The sequence below is a fragment of the Macaca nemestrina genome, chromosome X (genome assembly GCF_043159975.1).
Source record: "Macaca nemestrina isolate mMacNem1 chromosome X, mMacNem.hap1, whole genome shotgun sequence".
Taxonomy (NCBI): domain Eukaryota; kingdom Metazoa; phylum Chordata; class Mammalia; order Primates; family Cercopithecidae; genus Macaca; species Macaca nemestrina.
The window spans coordinates 53779529-53796262 of record NC_092145.1 but is presented as its reverse complement, the minus strand read 5'-3'; the positions used below and the strand labels follow the sequence as shown (position 1 = coordinate 53796262).

The 16734-nt window shown below is 44.9% G+C and overlaps 1 long non-coding RNA gene across 4 annotated transcripts; it reads left to right on the top strand.

The window, feature by feature from the left end:
• The first annotated feature begins 617 nt into the window (after nt 1-617).
• LOC105499318 (uncharacterized) lies at nt 618-16458 on the top strand. 4 transcript variants are annotated; one of them, XR_003013642.2, is made up of 4 exons: nt 618-730; nt 1138-1327; nt 1879-2735; nt 3291-16458. It is a non-coding gene; the product is annotated as an uncharacterized lncRNA (long non-coding RNA). The 4 variants fall into 4 exon arrangements; XR_011618070.1 differs by having other exon boundaries at nt 1879-16457; XR_011618072.1 differs by lacking the exon at nt 618-730 and adding an exon at nt 737-1041 and having other exon boundaries at nt 1142-1327; nt 1879-16457.
• Nucleotides 16459-16734: the final 276 nt, after the last annotated feature.

Sequence of the window (16734 nt, the reverse complement as noted above, 5' to 3'; positions counted from 1 at the left end):
AGTTTCTCTAAGTCTGAGCAAAGATTCTCAAGTTAGCCACTAGATGGCACCAAATCCCAGGAGACAATGGAGGGCTCCTTGTGATCTTAAATGTTCACTTACTCTTCTTCGCTGGATAAGAAAATTCAGAAGGGCTCTGGGGAGCAAAGGAGAGAACCTGGAGAAGGTCAGTGGTCAGCACTAGAGGTTCCAAAGGGACAGCAGTATAGCTGGTGTGCACACGCATGCACACACACCACCACACGTGCTCCAACACTCACATCTAACACTACTACCCAGGAAAGTGCCGGGAGGTAGAGTGGGCAGCCCACCCACAACACCCCCCAAACACTGAGTCAGAGGATTTATTTTCAACTGCGTGTGTGAGCTATTTGGCAGGATCAGGCAGAAAATTTGCAGCCACAATTATCACGGCCTAAGAGTATCGGATGGCTTGTGCCAGTGGTTCTCTGGGTGTGGTGCCCAATCAGTAACAGCATGAACCTCCACCTTGTGAGATATGCAGATTATTTTTTGCCCCCCCGCCCCACCCCCTTTCCCCCAACGACTGAATCAGAAACTGGGGGTGGAGCCCAACAAGCTGTGTTTTGTTTTTTGTGTTTTTCTGAGACAGGGTCTCGCTCTGTTGCCCAGGCTGGAGTGCGGTGGTGCGATCTCGGCTCACTGCAGCCTTGAATTCCAGGCTCAAGCGATATTCCCACCTCAGCCTCTTGAGTAGCTGGGACCACAGGTGAGTACCACCAAGCCCAGTTATTTTTAAAATGATTTTTATAGAGACGGGATCTCACTATGTTGCCTAGGCTAGTCTCGAACTCCTAGGCTCAAGAGATCCTCCTGCCTCGACCTCTCAAAGTGCTGGGATTACAGGTGTGAACCTCTGTCCGGCCAATAAGCTGTGTTTTAACAAGTGCTCAGGGTGGTTCTGCTGCAGGGAACTACTGGCTGATGGATACATGGATTCCGTTATCCACCCATTCATTGATTCCTGCATTCACTCATCCAACCCTAAAGGAAGTAACCAAAACAAAGACAATTCCATGTGTAAGCATGACATATCTTCTCTGCCTTCTCTACCCAGCAAAGTGATATGAAAATGCATTGTGAACGTGTTTATAAATCAAGCTCCTTTTCCATCAGGTAGAATTCCTAGCGCTGTCAGCTAAAATGAAGGTTTCTTCAAGATGAGCCTCCAGGGCTATTGCAAAACAGCTGCTGATGGAAGGAAATTCCACTTGCTGTGCCTTATACCAGGCCAGGAGTGTCACAAGAGCCCTTTACAAGCTGCTCCCACACTGACCAAAATTGTCTTCTCGTGAGTGCAAAGCAGGCAAGTCCAAGGGGCTCAGGTTAGCATGGTGCAGGGCTCCGCTGGGAAGGTGAGGGGTTATCGTTGCGGGGGAGTGTCGACTAACTGGGCTGGTGGTGCAGGGGTAGAAGAATTTACCAAGACAGTTGTAGGTAAAGAAAGGCAGATTTATTAGAGAAAGTAGGAAAATACATTTCGAGAAGGCAACGGGCAGCCTGCAAGAGAGGAGCCGACTGCAAAGAAACAAAGGCTTGCTGGAGATTTTACAGGATGGTTTTTGGGCTGATTGAGAAAGCCAAGGCAGTAGGGAGCTAACTTGCATTCTTCTGTCAGCTGGGGTGTTTGATAAATTGAGGCGTTTGATAGTGAGCAGGAAGTTTGTGAGTTATGTATGTTATCTGTGCAGGAAGCCGCATGTCCTGGGCTATAAAGAAAAGCAGACGTATAGCTTATCTGCTTCCTCTTTTTGTTTACATGTTCTGGACCATGAAGAAAGACAAATTTGTAGCTTATTTGCTTTCTCTCTTTGCCTTCCCCTGCTCCAGCCAGCCTGACTTCTTTTTTCTAATTAGGACTCCACAGTTATGTTGTCCCTGTGCCTGCAGCCTGTGAATGGACGCCCCACCACCTCCGTCACAGCAGTGGTCATCATAGATAAATGCACAGAACACACATCGCTCTGGCCCTCTGAGAAGAGAATGTTAGGCTTCTGAAAGAAGAGATAAGTACTGAGAGATAACATCTAAGAATCAAAATAATATATTCAGTAATTATTTTCTGAACCACTGACCTATCCTAATGCTCTGACCGATACATTCTTTACAACATCTACCCGTACATTCCAAGGACCCTTTTTCCAGGGCCCTTTTTCTCCCTCCATCCCTCTTCCTGCTCCCCCTCTTTTGCACAGGGCATGTTTCACATATACAAGATGTCTTTACGTGTCATACCACTTTAGAGATGAGGAAATTGAGTCTCAGGGAGGGTAAACATCAACTTTGTCTTGGGGAAAGGGCAGGAAGCTGGAGGAGAGGAGGAAATGAGCTCCGGAGAAGGACAGAGGACATGGCTGGGATCCTTATGGGGTGGTGTAAGGGTACTCGTGCCCCAGGATCTGTGGGGTGAGGGTGGCGGTGACCAGTGCTAGGACCAGCTCCTCCTCTCTCGCTCCCAAGCCCACAAGAAGGCGGGGAGAAAGGGTGAGGTAGGGGGCTTCGGGAGAGCGGAGAGAGTTTGGAAAAAATCCATCCCTCCTCCCCGGCGGCTTTCCGGAGACCCTCACACAGCGCCCCCCGCCCCGCCCCAGTACATTTCCTTTCAGGGCTAAAGGCACAGGGAAGAGGCTGCCGGGAAATGGCGGCCGCGGCCGGGCTGGGGCTTCAGCGGGAGGCAGCAGAGGGGAAGTGGCCAGCGTGGCGAATAACGGAAGGTGGCGAAGGAGAGGAAGAGGGGTCGGGTGTCCGCGGAGCTCCGAGAGGGAAGACAATCGCTTTGCCAAACATGGCAGGGCATCTGGAAAGGCCTGGGAACCTCACCCGCCCTCCCTCCCAGGCCCTTCGGGCTCTTTTCGGTCTCACTGGGAGGAGGGGGAGGGCGGCAGGTCGGGACCGGGCGCAGGCCTAGTCGTGCGACAGGAGAAGGGAAGGAAGGGCCGGCCCCAGCTGTGTCCCCCTTGCGTCTGACCTGTGCCGGGCGCCCGGGCTCCGAGTGATCTCGGGCCGGTCCCCGGGGGGAGTCCAGCTTCTCGCGCCAGGGGCGTTCTCAGCCCCAGGGCAGTCCAGGGAGTAGGTGGAAGGCGGCATGCAGCCACCTGGCCCGGGCAGGGGGAGCTGCGGGGAGCCGTTTTTTTCCTACGCAGAGCCCCTTTTTTCCTACGCAGAGCCCCTTGCTTGACACACAGTAGGCGCTCAATACATGTTTATTTTCAGTTGAGTGTTGCTTCAACTTTTATGGCTTGCGATAAATCCTTATCCTTCTGTTCTAGAAACTCACATTGCTTGCTGGATCAAGGACAGACAGCTCACCGACCATGACAGCACCATATTGGAACTTCAAAAAGTTCTGAAAACATGTTGGTTCGTTCGTTGGAGTATTTTTCAACTCCAATTCCTTTTCCTTTTTTTTTTTTTTGCGCACTTTTTCCTCTGCAGAAAAACCTTAAAATGTTCTACCTTTTCCTTGAAACCTCCCCCCACTCCTTAGTTCACATTGATTTGTCTTTAAATGTTTTTGAGCAAATAATCAGAAATGCACAATTAGTGCTTGGTGGTTCTCAAATTATTTCACGCGTGGTAGTTTTGATTTTTGCTTTTCCAGTGAGGCTGTACCTTTCATCCTCAGGCAAATATGATGGCTTTCAAAAGCAGCTATGGGGTGGGAACTGGGAGTGGCTGCAAATGGGCATGGAGCGTCTTTTAGAGATAACGAAAATGTGGTGATCGTTTGCACAACTCTATAAATTACTAAAAACTATTGAATTTGCAATTGAAAAGGAGGAGAACTTTATGAAATATAAATTATAACTCAAGCTCTTAAAATGCCTTTGGAATAATAAGTAAAGAGTAGTGGGGATATGATCTATTTTGTGGGGAGACTAGCAGCAAAGTAAGACATAAAGATAAAGAAACATACACTGGCCTGAGAAAGTAACAAAGTCTCTCTCTTTGAGCAAACTTTGGACAGGCTCCTCTGAGCCTTCTTTTCAACTATGCCTTGTCCTTGGGCCCTGTCCTCGGCCTGCCTAGCCCAGTTTTAGCAAGAATCCTGCTAAGAAATTCCCCCACCCTTGATGCCTGATCACCTTGTCCTGCCTTGGGCAAGGATCCTGTTTAGTCAGTTGAGCAAGAATCCCCCTACCCTTGATGTCTCTCTCCCCTTAGGAATTTTCTTTCTACTGGCTCCCTCACTCTGCTGCTTGACTGTAAATCCACACTTGCCCTACTTGTCTTTGGATTGAGCTTAATTCTATACTAAAGTCTCTTTTCCCCTATTACAATAGTACTCAAAATATGCCTTTACTGCTTTTGGCTAGTGTCTGGCTCTGTTTCCGTTTGGCAGAAGACACTCTCAGACAGTGCTTCTAGTAGTATATATTAGCCTGACCTGCTGGGGTACAATTCTTTTTAAAAAGTCTGCCAATTCACCAGGTGCAGTGGCTCACACCTGTAATCCCAGCACTCTGTGAGGCCAAGGCGGGTGGATCACATGAGGTCAGGAGTTTGAGACCAGCCTGGCCAACATGGTGAAACCCCTTTCTCTACTAAAAATACAAAAATTAACTGGGCATGGTGGTGTGCGCCTGTAATCCCAGCTACTTGGGAGGCTGAAGCAGGAGAATCACTTGAATGCAGGAGGCAGAGGTTGCAATGAGCCAAGATTGCGCCACTGCACTCTGGCCTGGGTGACAGAGTGAGCCTCCGACTCAAAACAAAACAAAACAAACAAACAAACAAACAAAAAAACACCAATTTATTTCCAGGCCTTGTGCTGGGTGCTGAGGAAATTTGAGCAAAAACACCTATTAAGTCCCTGTCCTCAAAGAGCTCATAGTACAGTGGGGAGCCAAGTCGCAAGCAAATAGCCATACAAGTGTATTGCAATGAGGACAAGTATGAAAAGGAGGGTACATGGTGCAATGAGAGCCTGTAAAATAGGGGTATTCGACTAGTCAAGGTGGTCAGGAATTGCTTCAAAGAAGCAATTATTGAGCTGAGAGCTAAAGGAAGAATAGTGGCTAATTAGATTGGAGGTGAGAATTGGAGGAGCTGGTTTGAGGCTATGTGTTCAGAGATAGCATGGTGAGTAAAAGAGACTGAATGAAAGTGGCTGGAGTTCAACAGGCAGTAGGGACAGCAGTGTGGTGGGGGTCAGGGCATGTAGGGCCTTACAAGCCACCTTAAGCCATTCAATCTATATCCTGAGAACCATTGGAAGCCCTGTGGGATGAGGAGAAGAATCAGATTTGTCTGAAAATATTGCCCTGGGGGCCAGGCGCAGTGGCTCATGCCTGTAATCCCAGCACTTTGGCTGAGGTGGGTGGATCACCTGAGGTCGGTCATTGGAGACCAGCCTGGCCAACATGGTGAAACCCTGTCACTACTAAAAATACAATAAGTTAGCCAGGCGTGGTGACTCATGCCTGTAATCCCAGCTACTCGGGAGGGTGAGGCAGGAGAATCACTTGAACCTGGGAGGCGGATGTTGTGGTGAGCTGAGATCACACCATTGCACTCCAGCCTGGGCAACAAGAGCAAAACTCTGTCTTAAAAAAAAAAAAAAAAAAAAAAAGCAAGAAAAAGAAAATATTTCCCTGGCTACAGTGTGGTGGATAAAGGATTGGGAAGGAGTCAGAATGTACTGGAGAGTTTCATTAGGAGCCATTTCAGCAATCTAGAGTAGAGGTAATAGTACCTTGCACTACAGTAGCTGTGGTTTACATGGAGTGGATTGATATATTTTAGGGTTTCTTAGTAGGTAAAATCCTCAGGACTTGGCAATGGATTGGAATTGGGAGGATGAGAGTGTGATATTGTGAAGTACACATTTAATCTTTATTTTAGTTTGTTTTGTGCTGCTGTAACAATACCCGAGAGTGGGTAATTTATAAACGGAAATTTATTGCCTCACAGTTCTGGAAGCTAGGAAGTCTAAGGTTAAGGTGTGGGCGGGTTTGGTGTCTGGTGAGGCCATTCTCTTTTTCCAAGATGGTCCTTTCACACACTGTGTCCTCCAGAGGAGAGGAAGGCTAGATCGTGACATGGCAGAAGATAGAAAGAAGGGCCAAGAGATAGAGCAAGAGGAGACCAATCTTGCCCTTTTATAATGGCATTAATCCCACCTGTGAGGGTAGAGCCCTCATGACTTAATCACCTCTTAAAAGTCTCACCTTTTAACACTGCTACTGTAACTGCCCAGTGGGCTCACCTTGCCTGCTGCGTAGACTGAGCCGATTTATCAAGACAGGAGAGTTGCAATGGAGAAAGAGTAATTCACACACAGCCGACTGTGCAGGAGACCAGAGTTTTATTATTACTTAAATCAGTCTCCCAGAGCATTTGGGGGATCAGTTATTATTATTATTATTTTTGAGACAGAGTCTTGCTCTGTTGCCCAGGCTGGACTGCAATGGTGTGATCTCAGCTAACTGCAACCTCTGCCTCCCGGGTTCAAGCGATTCTCCTGTCTCAGCCTTCCGAGTAGCTGGGATTACAGGTGCCCGCCACTATGCCGGTCTAATTTTTGTATTTTTTAGTAGAGATGGGGTTTCACCATGTTGGCCAGGCTGGTCTCGAACTCCTGACCCCAAGTGGACTGCCCACCTCAGCCTCTCAAAGTGCTGGGATTACAGGCGTGAGCCACTGTGCCTGGCTGGGATCAGAGTTTTTAAAGATAATTTGGCAGGTAGCGGCTTGGGAAGTACGGGAGTGCTCATTGGTCAGGTTGGAGATGGAATCATAGAGGGTTGAAGTTAGTCTTTCTTGCAGTTTTGTGTTCCTGGGTGGGATGGCAGAACTGGTTGAGCCAGATTACAGATCTGGGTGGTGTCAGCTCATCCATGGAGTGTAGGGTCTGAAAAGTATCTCAAGGGCTGATTTTAGGTTTTACAATAGTGATGTTATCCCCAGGAGCAATTTGGGGAGGTTCAGACTCTTGGAGCCAGAGGCTGCATGACCCCTAAACTGTAATTTCTAATCTTGTAGCTAATTTGTTAGTCCTGCAAAGGCAGACTAGTCCCCAGGCAAGAAGGGGGTCTTTTCTTTGGGAAAGGCCTATGATTCATTTTGTTTCAGAATCAATCCACAAACTGAATTCCTTCCCAAAGTTAGTTTGACCTACGCCCAAGAATGAGCAAGGACAGCTTAAAGGTTAGAAGCAAGGTGGAGTTGGTTAGGTCTGATTTCTTTCACTGTCATAATTTCCTCAGTTATAATTTTGCAAAGATGGTTTCATTATAATGGCAATTAAATTTTTTATTTTTATTTTGTTTGTTTATTTATTTATTTATTTATTTATTTTGCGATGGAGTCTCACTCTGTTGCCCAGGCTGGAGTGCAGTGGCGCAATCTCAACTCACTGCAACCTCCACCTCCCAGGTTCAAGCGATTCTCCTGCCTCAGCCTCCCTAGTAGCTGGGATTACAGGCGCCCGCCACCATGCCCAGCTAATTTTTGTATTTTCAGTAGAGACAAGGTTTCACCATGTTGACCAGGCTGGTCTCGAACTCCTGACCTTAGGTGATCCACCCATATCGGCCCCCCAAAGTTCTGGGATTACAGGTATGAGCCACCATGCCCATCGGGTAATTAAATTTTAACATGAGTTTTGGAGAAGACAAACGTTCAAACCATGGTAGTCTTTATCCTCATTTTCCCGAATTACAGCTTTTAAAACCCTTAGAATCTCTGAGGTGATAAGTGTATCTTTTGCCCCGGGTGTGGTGGCTTATGCTTATAATCCCAGCACTTTGGGAGGCTGAGGTGGGTGGATCACTGGGGGTCAGGAGTTTGAGACCAGCCTGACCAACATGGTGAAACCCCATCTCTACTTAAAATACAGAATTAGCTGGGCGTGGTGACGCATGCCTGTAATCCTAGCTACTTGGGAGGCTGAGGCAGGAGAATCGCTTGAACCTGGGAGGTGGAGGTTGCAGTGAGCTGAGATCGCGCCTGTGCGCTCCAGCCTGGGCAACAAGAACGAAACTCCGTCTCAAAAAAATAAAAATAGAAATAGAAATAAAAAAGAGTATCTTCTGCATGCTAAAAAGATAACTGGTGGCTGAGGCTCCTAGGTAGATTTAGGATAGGGGGCTGGTCAAGGCAGCATTAGAGAGTTGAGACTTTTTTACCACATCCCCAACCTCTGGGGAAGGGAGAGGAGCTGAAGGTTAAATTGACTAGCAGTGGCCAATGATGTAATCAATCATGCCTACGTAGTAAAGCCTCTATTTTATTTATTTTTAATTTTTAATTTTTATATTTTGAGACAGAGTCTCACTCTTGTTGCCCAGGCTGGAGTGCAACGGTATGATCTTGCCTCACTGCAACCTCCATCTCCTGGGTTCAAGTGATTCTCCTGCCTCAGCCTCCCAAGTAGCTGGGGTTACAGGCATGCACCACCATGCCCAGCTAATTTTGTATTTTTAGTAGAGACGGGGTTTTGCCATGTTGGCCAGGCTGGTCTCGAACTCCTGACCTTATGTGATCCGCCCACCTCGGCCTCCCAAAGTGCTGGGATTACAGGCGTGAGCCACCGTGCCTGGCCGTAAAGCCTCTATAAAAACGTGAAAGAACTGGGTTTGGAGAGCTTATGGATAGTGAACACATGGAGGTTCCTAGAGGGTGCTGTTCCTGGAGAGGGCATGGAAGCTTGGTGCCCCTTATCCTGTACCTTGCCCTATGTGACTGTTCCATCTGGCTGTCCATCTATATGCTTTGTAATATCCTTTATAATAAACCTGTAAACATGTTTTTCAGAGTTCTGTGACCCTCTCTAGCAAATTAATCAAACCCAAGGAGAGGGTCATGGGAACCCTGATTTATAGTGGGTCAGTCAGAAGCACAGCTTACAACCTGGCATCTGAAGTGGAGAGCAGTCTTGTGAGCCTGAGCTCTCAAACTATGGGATCTGACACTATCTCCAGGTAGGTAGTGACAACTGAATTCAGTTAGAGGACATCCAGCTGGCGTCTGCTGCAAAATTGATTGCTTGGTATACGGGAAAATTCTCCCATACATCTGGGGCTACAGAAGCATTCTGTGTTAAATAGAGAGTATAGGAAAATCCGCACTTTGTTTACTCCCCCCTATATCTTACAGTGAGAGTGAGCGATCAAGGGTGACTTCTCAGTTTCTGGCTTGTACAACTGGATGTTTGGAGTAACAGCATTAAGAAGCAGGACGTTTAAGATCACATTGAATACTAAGTTCAGGTATGAGGATTGTGAGTTTAGTCTTAGACATGTTGTGTTTGACGTATCTTTGAGAACACCCAAGAGAAGTTATATAGATGGATGGATGGATCTAGAGCTTAGAAGGGGCCTATATACTGGATATATAAATTGTGTGCTGTATGGATATAGGTGATAATTCAAGCCATGTGTGGGGATAAGGTTGTCTAGGCCAGAGAGTATCAGAATGAGAATGTAGGAGATCAAAGAGGGAGCCTTGAGAAACTCCAGTATTTCATATTGAGTACGGGAGGGTCATGCTGCAAAGGAGACTGGGAAACAGCAGCAGGGAGGTTTAAAAGAAAGTTAGAAAGGACTTGTGTCATTGAAGCCAAAAAAGAAACTGTTTCAAGAAGTAGGGAATGGACTGTTAACAATGTCCATTGCTGCTCAGAGGTCAAATAAGATGTGGACTGGTAAAATTTAAGAATATGGAGGCATTGGTGTCCTGGACAGATCTATTTTCATGGAATGACAGGGCAGAAATCTAGAATGGAATGGATTGGAGTGTGGTTAGCAGAGAGAGGAAGGCACCTTTTTTTTTTTTTTTTTTTTTTTGAGATGGAGTTTCACTCTTGTTGCCCAAGCTGGAGTGCAATGGTGCGATCTCGGCTCACTGCAACCTCCGTCTCCCGGGTTCAAGCAATTCTCCTGCCTCAGCCTCCCAGGTAGCTGGGATTACAGGCACGCGCCACCATGCCTGGCTAATTTTTTGTATTTTTAGTAGAAAAGGGGTTTTGCCATGTTATCCAGGCTGGTCTCGAACTCCTGACCTCAGGTGATCCGCCCACCTCAGCCTCCCAAAGTGCTGGGATTACAGGTGTGAGTTACTGCGCCCGGCCGGTAGGCAAGTTAATGGAAACAAAGAGTATAGGCAACTATTTGAAGCAGTTTGGCTGTGAAGGGCATGGAAAAGTCAGGGTAGAAGCAGAAGTGAGACTAGGGGTCAAGAGAGGCCTTTTAAATTTATTATTGTTATTATTTTTTGAAACGGGGTCTCATGCTGTTGCCCAGGCTGGAGTGTAGTGACACAGTCACAGCTCACTGCAGCCTTGACTTCCTGGGCTCAGGCGATTCTTCCACCTCCGTCTCCTGAGTAGCTGGGACTACAGGCGCGCACACCACCACGCTGGGCTAATTTTTGTATTTTTTGTAGAGACAGAGTCTCGCCATGTTACCCAGGCTGGTCTTGAATTCCAGGGCTCAAGCAATCTGTCTGCCTTAGCCTCCCAAAGTGCTGGGATTACAGTCTTGAGCTACTACACCCAGCCGAAGACTTTTTTTAATAGGGAGAAATTTTGTGGATGTGTAAAGTTTACAATTAAGGGTCTGTAGGGAGTGAGTGGTTAAAAATACAGCAGAGAGATAGGATAAATCATAGTGTACATTTGTTAAGAAAGAGGAGCATCTGGAATCGAAAGCTTAGGTGGAGGAATTAGTGTTCACTAGAAGGCAAGAGTATCTGCCTTAATTGAGGAACTAACTGCTGGTAGGATGTGTGCAGGTATAGTTGATTTATTTTGGTGTTAGGAAGATGAGAGAGAACTTCCTTCTGAAGAGTCCCCCAACCCCATTATTTTTTCTGTAAATGAGGGTGTGGTCATCTGCATGTAGAGATAATAAGGAGGAGGAGTTGGAAGGCTAAAGAGAATGGAGAAGGTTCAATGAGTTGTAAGGGTGAGGGCAGATTGTAGGTTGACCAGAGAAATATAGAAGGACTGCTGAGAAATGTTGATGGCTCACTTCTGGTTGTTGATGGTAAATTTACTATGAGCCAAGCTTTATTTTTTCTAAGTGCTTCTCTAAGTGTTCTAGTGTTTTATTTAATCCCCTAAGCAGCTCTATGAGGTAGGTATTATTATTATCACCCGCTTGTCACAGATGGTGAAATGGAGGTACAGCAAAGTTGTGTCATTTGTTTAAGGACAAAGAGCTAGGTTTGGAGCCAGGTAGTCTGACTCTAAAGCCTATGATCTTAACCATCACTCTAAAATATATCCTAAAAATAAGTCCTGATCATACTTTTTCATTGATAAACATAGATCTGTATAATCACATTTAAGGACTACATTGCATTCCATTGTATGGGTGTAGCACATGTTAAAAGGTGATCTAAGCATTTTTTTTTTCTTCAGTAGGCACAAGCTCAGTTGCCAGAATAGGAATAAACTGTGCTTTGTGTTTCTTTGCCCACTCGGCTATGTAGTAAGAATGTTTAGGAAGGCTGGCAGTGAACATGGAGTTGTTTGCCTTTCTGGGCCTGAGTAGAGGCTCTGTTCAAATCAAGCCTTTCAGTATATTAGACTCTGACTCTTTCATAGAGACCATCTCCATGGATTTGTAAGTTGGTTTTATGCTTGATGGTCTGTCCAGTGACTTTTCCAGAAACTCTCTAGCTGCATTCTCGAGTCAATGCCAAATCTCAGAAAGGAGAGAGCTTATTTGAACCCTAGGTTACAAGAGTTTTGATTTCCTTTCCTTCTAGTTTGCTGTATTTTCCGATTTTCTATAGAGAGTACATATAATTTTCATTTTGTGGGGAAAAGTAAAGTTAACATCCCTAAAATAAAAAAGCCAGGCTAGGAAGGGAATAGAGGTCTAAGACTCAGTATTTTTAAAATCTTCTATAGCTAAACATGTTTACTCTGTGTCTTAGTTTATTTTGTGTTATTAAAACAGAATACCTGAGACTGCGTAATTTATAAAGAAAAGAGGTTTATTTAGAGGTTTATTTAGTTTTGCAGACTGGGAAGTTCAAGGGCATGGCCTCAGCTTCTGGTGAGAGCTTTCTCTCTCTCTCTCTTTTTTTTTCAAGACAAAGTCTTGCTCTGTCGCCCAGGCTGGAGTGCAGCGGTGCAATCTCGGCTCACTGCAACCTCCACTTCCCAGGTTCAAACAGTTCTCCTGCCTCAGCCTCCTGAGTAACTGGGACTACAGGTGCACGCCACCGTGTCTGGCTAATTTTTTTGTAGTTTTAGTAGAGATGGGGTTACACCATGTTGGCCAGGCTGGTCTCGAACTCCTGATCACAGGTGATCTGCTTGCCTCGACCTCCTAAAGTGCTGGGATTACAGGCATGAGCCACTACACCTGGCTGAGAGCTTTCTTGACATGGCAGAGAAGGTCAAAGGGGAAATGAACACATGTGAAGAGGCAAAACCCAAGAGGCATCCTGGCTTTATAAAATCCTACTCTTGTGGGGAACTAATTCATTCCTAAGGGAATGAATCCAGTTTTGAAAGAGGGAGAACTCACTCACTACCGTGAGAATGGCACCAAGCCAATCATGAGGTATCTGCTCCCATGACCCAAACATCTTCCATTAGGCCTCACCTCCCAACATTCCACATTAGGGATCAAATTTCAACATGAGTTTTGGTGAGGACAAACTATATCCAAAGTAGAGCATTCTATAACTCAACAACTCCATTCCTAGGAATTTCATTTCAAGAGAAATGAAAGCTTATGTGTATATAAAGATGTATACACCAATGTTCTTACCAATTTTATTTATAATTGCCCCAAACTAGAAACAGACAAATGTGAGTAAACAAGTGAGTAGATAAACTGTGGTATATCAATGCAAGGGAATACTACTTAGCAATAAAATGCAATACTACTTAGCAATAAAATGGAATAAATCATTCATATATATACCAACATGGACAAATCTCAAAATAATTATGCTGGGTGAAATATGTCAGATTAAAAAGGAGAGTATATACTGTATTACTACATTTATATATTATAGGAAATGCAAATTAATGTGCATTTTCAGTACTCAGATCAGTGGTTACCTCTGGAGGTGAGGATTAACTAGGAAGGGGCATGAAGGAATCTTATGAGGCGATGGAGATGTTCTATATCTTGGTCTAGTTACACCAGTGTATACATATATCAATTTCATTAAGCTGCGCATTTGAGATTTGTGCATGTTATTCTGTGACTGTTGTATCTCAATAAAAAGGTTAAGACAAAGGTTAGCTCCTTTTGTCAGTCTCCTTTCCCTTTCCCTTGACCCTTTCCTATATTTCTTTTTCTCTCCATTCCTCTCTGTTCTTTACTTTTTGTGTCCTTTTGAGAGAGAGTTCATGGCACTTCAGGCACTCATGCTGACTCTACACTTAACCCTGCCAATTAAATGTTCATATCCCTTCAAATGTACAGTTTATTCAGGAAAGTAGGATTGAAGAAGTCTGTGGTTAAAGAATAGCTCTTAGGAGTGAACATTTCTTCCTTTTCCCTTGCACTTGAATTAGATATGTATACTCGGGCCTTCACTTCTGTTTTGGTATTTCTTTTCCTTTTTTTTTTTTTGAGACAGAGCCTCTGTCACCCAGGCTGGAGTGTAGTGGTGTGATTACAGCTCACTGTAGCTTCAACCTTTCAGGCTCAGGCAGTCCTCCTGTCTCAGCCTCCCGAGTAGCATGTGCCACCATGCCCGGCTAATTTTTTAAGTTATTTGTAGAGATGGGGTCGCCCTATGTTGCCCAGACTGGTCTCGAACTCCTGTACTCAAGCAATCCTCCTGCCTTGGCTTCCCAAATTGCCGGGATTACAGGCATGATCCACTGTGCCCAGCTCTGTTGTGGTATTTCTGTAAGAACTGGTGTCATAGGAATCAGACAGACTTGCTTTTGAGTCCCTGCTGCACCACTTGTTAGCTATTTGATCCTGAGACAATGACTTATCTTCTATGATCCTCAGTTTTCTCATCCAGAGCATGGGTATAATAATGCCTACCTTTTCGGTTGTCTTTTTTTTTTTTTTTTTTGAGATGGAATTTCGTTCTTGTTGTCCAGGCTGGAGTGCAATGACGTGATCTTGGCTCACTGCAACCTCAGTCTCCTGGGTTCAAGCGATTCTCCAACCTCAGCCTCCCGAGTAGCTGGGACTACAGGCATGCACCACCATGCTCGGCTGATTTTTGTATTTTTAGTAGAGATGAGGTTTCACCATGTTGGCCAGGCTGGTCTCAAACTCCTGACCTCAGGTGATCTGCCCACCTCGGCCTCCCAAAGTGCTGGGATTATAGGCATGAGCCACCGCGCCCAGCCAATTGTCTTAAGAATTAAATGAGTTAATATTGCTAAAGCACTTTGCCTGCCACCGAGAGGCCACTTAATTTTGGATGGCTTTCTTATTTCCAAAGATTGTGAACTTGTGACTTTTGATTCTTGGATGACATCTAGCCCTGCTCCATTAGATATTAAATAACTCTTTTTATTGTTACTACTGTAACAACTAGGGGGAGGACTTATACTTGCAATATGACTCTTAAATCTGTCCTTGGGCTCACATAACATGTTTCTTACCATATAAGAATGGAGAAGATTTTTTTTATTGGCTTCCACAACATTCCTGGGTGGTTGGTTTGACACAGCTACTTGTTGCTATCCTGTTACTGAGGTGAAGACAGGAGAGGCATCTTGACTTCACCAAGGTCTTACATCTTGTATGGTGATAGGTCTGGCACTGACAAATGTTCTATATCTTTCCTTGAGCAGACGTAATAAGATATTACGGACATCTGAGTAAATAAAAATAGGGCTATGGTTTTTCTTCCTACCCCAGACTCTACCAGATGACTCATTCCTACTACATAGGAGTAACAGTGAATGTCAATCATAACACAGATGCCTATTTATTTCTCTCCTTACTGACTCATTTTTGAGAGCTTTTTAGCTAGCTGCACTATTTAGTTGATCTCAAAGTTTTATCTTCTGTAGGGAAGTTTTGGTGGAAAGAAAACTGATACTTGCTGAATGATTGCTCTGTGTCAAACATAGGGCTAGTTGTTTTTAAGGAGGTCTAATCAACTCTGAGTTAATAAACACTATTGGATTTTGGAGAATGAGAAAACTTGATTGTAGAAAAGAGAACCAGTTTCTATACCACCACTCAGCTAATATGTGACAGAAGCAATATCCCTTATCCCCATCCATTGATTTTATTTCTTTTTGCTTCAGATTTAAAGAGCATGTGACAAATAGTCTAGCCTTTCTCTGTCTTAGCCCCATTGCAGTCACTGTTAACCAACTATCTGCTTGAAACCAAAATGACTCAGCCTAACCACAGAAGCAAATCAAACACTGATGGCCCATAATCTCCAGACAAGGCTTTAACCAAACCTCTGTCTATCCGTCTATCCATTTGTTCATTCATTCAACAGATATTTGTTGAGCATTGACTCTTTGCTAGACATTGTGTGAGGGGTTGCTGTTGATCCTAGAGTAGAACTATTTATCTTCCACAAATGAGGCATGGCCCTGCTAGGGACCTGTGTTACTAGCAAGCAGCTTTAAGGTTAGTGTAGGAAGAGGGGATAGAGTCTCAGAAGGAAGAAAATAAATATTTAGAGAGTATGGATTGTATCCGATTCATGGGATCTTGGAAGTTTATTAACTGCCAGGAGGATTCCTAGATCTCAGCTCTAGGCAGCAGCATCTTGGAAGGCTTCTCTGAAGGATCTAAGCCTCAGATGTTCCCCTTTCAGCTTCTGCCCTCCATTCCCTGCACTCCTGTGTCTTAGATGGTCATGCTTGTCTCTGTATCCAAAACCTACTTTTTGGCACATGTTTATTTCCTCCCAGCTGTAAGAACGGCTTGTTCACTTGGGAAGGTCAGACTTCAGACTGGAACTCTTTGCCATTTCAGAGGGGCTGTGAGGATACATAGTATACCTGGGAGAATGAAGGAGTTGGGTCTCACTCCCCAGGATAAGGCAAACAAAAACAAGTACAGACACATATCACTATGACTTAGGTATGGATTAAAGATTAACTGCGCCTTGCACAGAGGTGGCTCTAAATACATATTTTCTGCATCCCATCTTGAGCATCATTTTTTGGCTCTATTGTATTCTGCACTTCCTTCCCAGTTCAGCGTTTCCTAATTCACTGACAGGCAGTTGAAAAATTGCCCCACATTTGGTATTACAAAAGTTTATGCATCATGTTTCTTTCTTTTCTTTTCTTTTTTTTTTTTTTTTGAGACGGAGTCTTGCTCTGTTGCCCAGTCTGGAGTGCAGGGGCACGATCTCAGCTCACTGCAAGCTCCGCCTCCTGGGTTCATGCCATTCTCCTGCCTCAACCTCCTGAGTAGCTGGGACTACAGGCGCCCACCACCACGCCCGGCTAATTTTTTGTATTTTTAGTAGAGACGGGGTTTCACGGTGTTAGCCAGGATGGTCTTGATCTCCTGACCTTGTGATCCGCCCGCCTCGGCCTCCCAAAGTGCTGGGATTACAGGCGTGAGCCACCGTGCCCAGCCTGCACCACATTTCTTAAAGGCATATATAGTGATGATTTTCTTTTCTAGTTTTGCTAATGGTGTATGTTTTGCTGATCATGTAGTAACAATGTTTACTTTAGAAATTTATGAAAGTACAAAAAGATATATATGAAAACAAATGAGCCAGAGGAAATTACTGTTGACATTCTGGCATATTTTCCTCCAGTTTTTCAACAAATCTTGAACATAT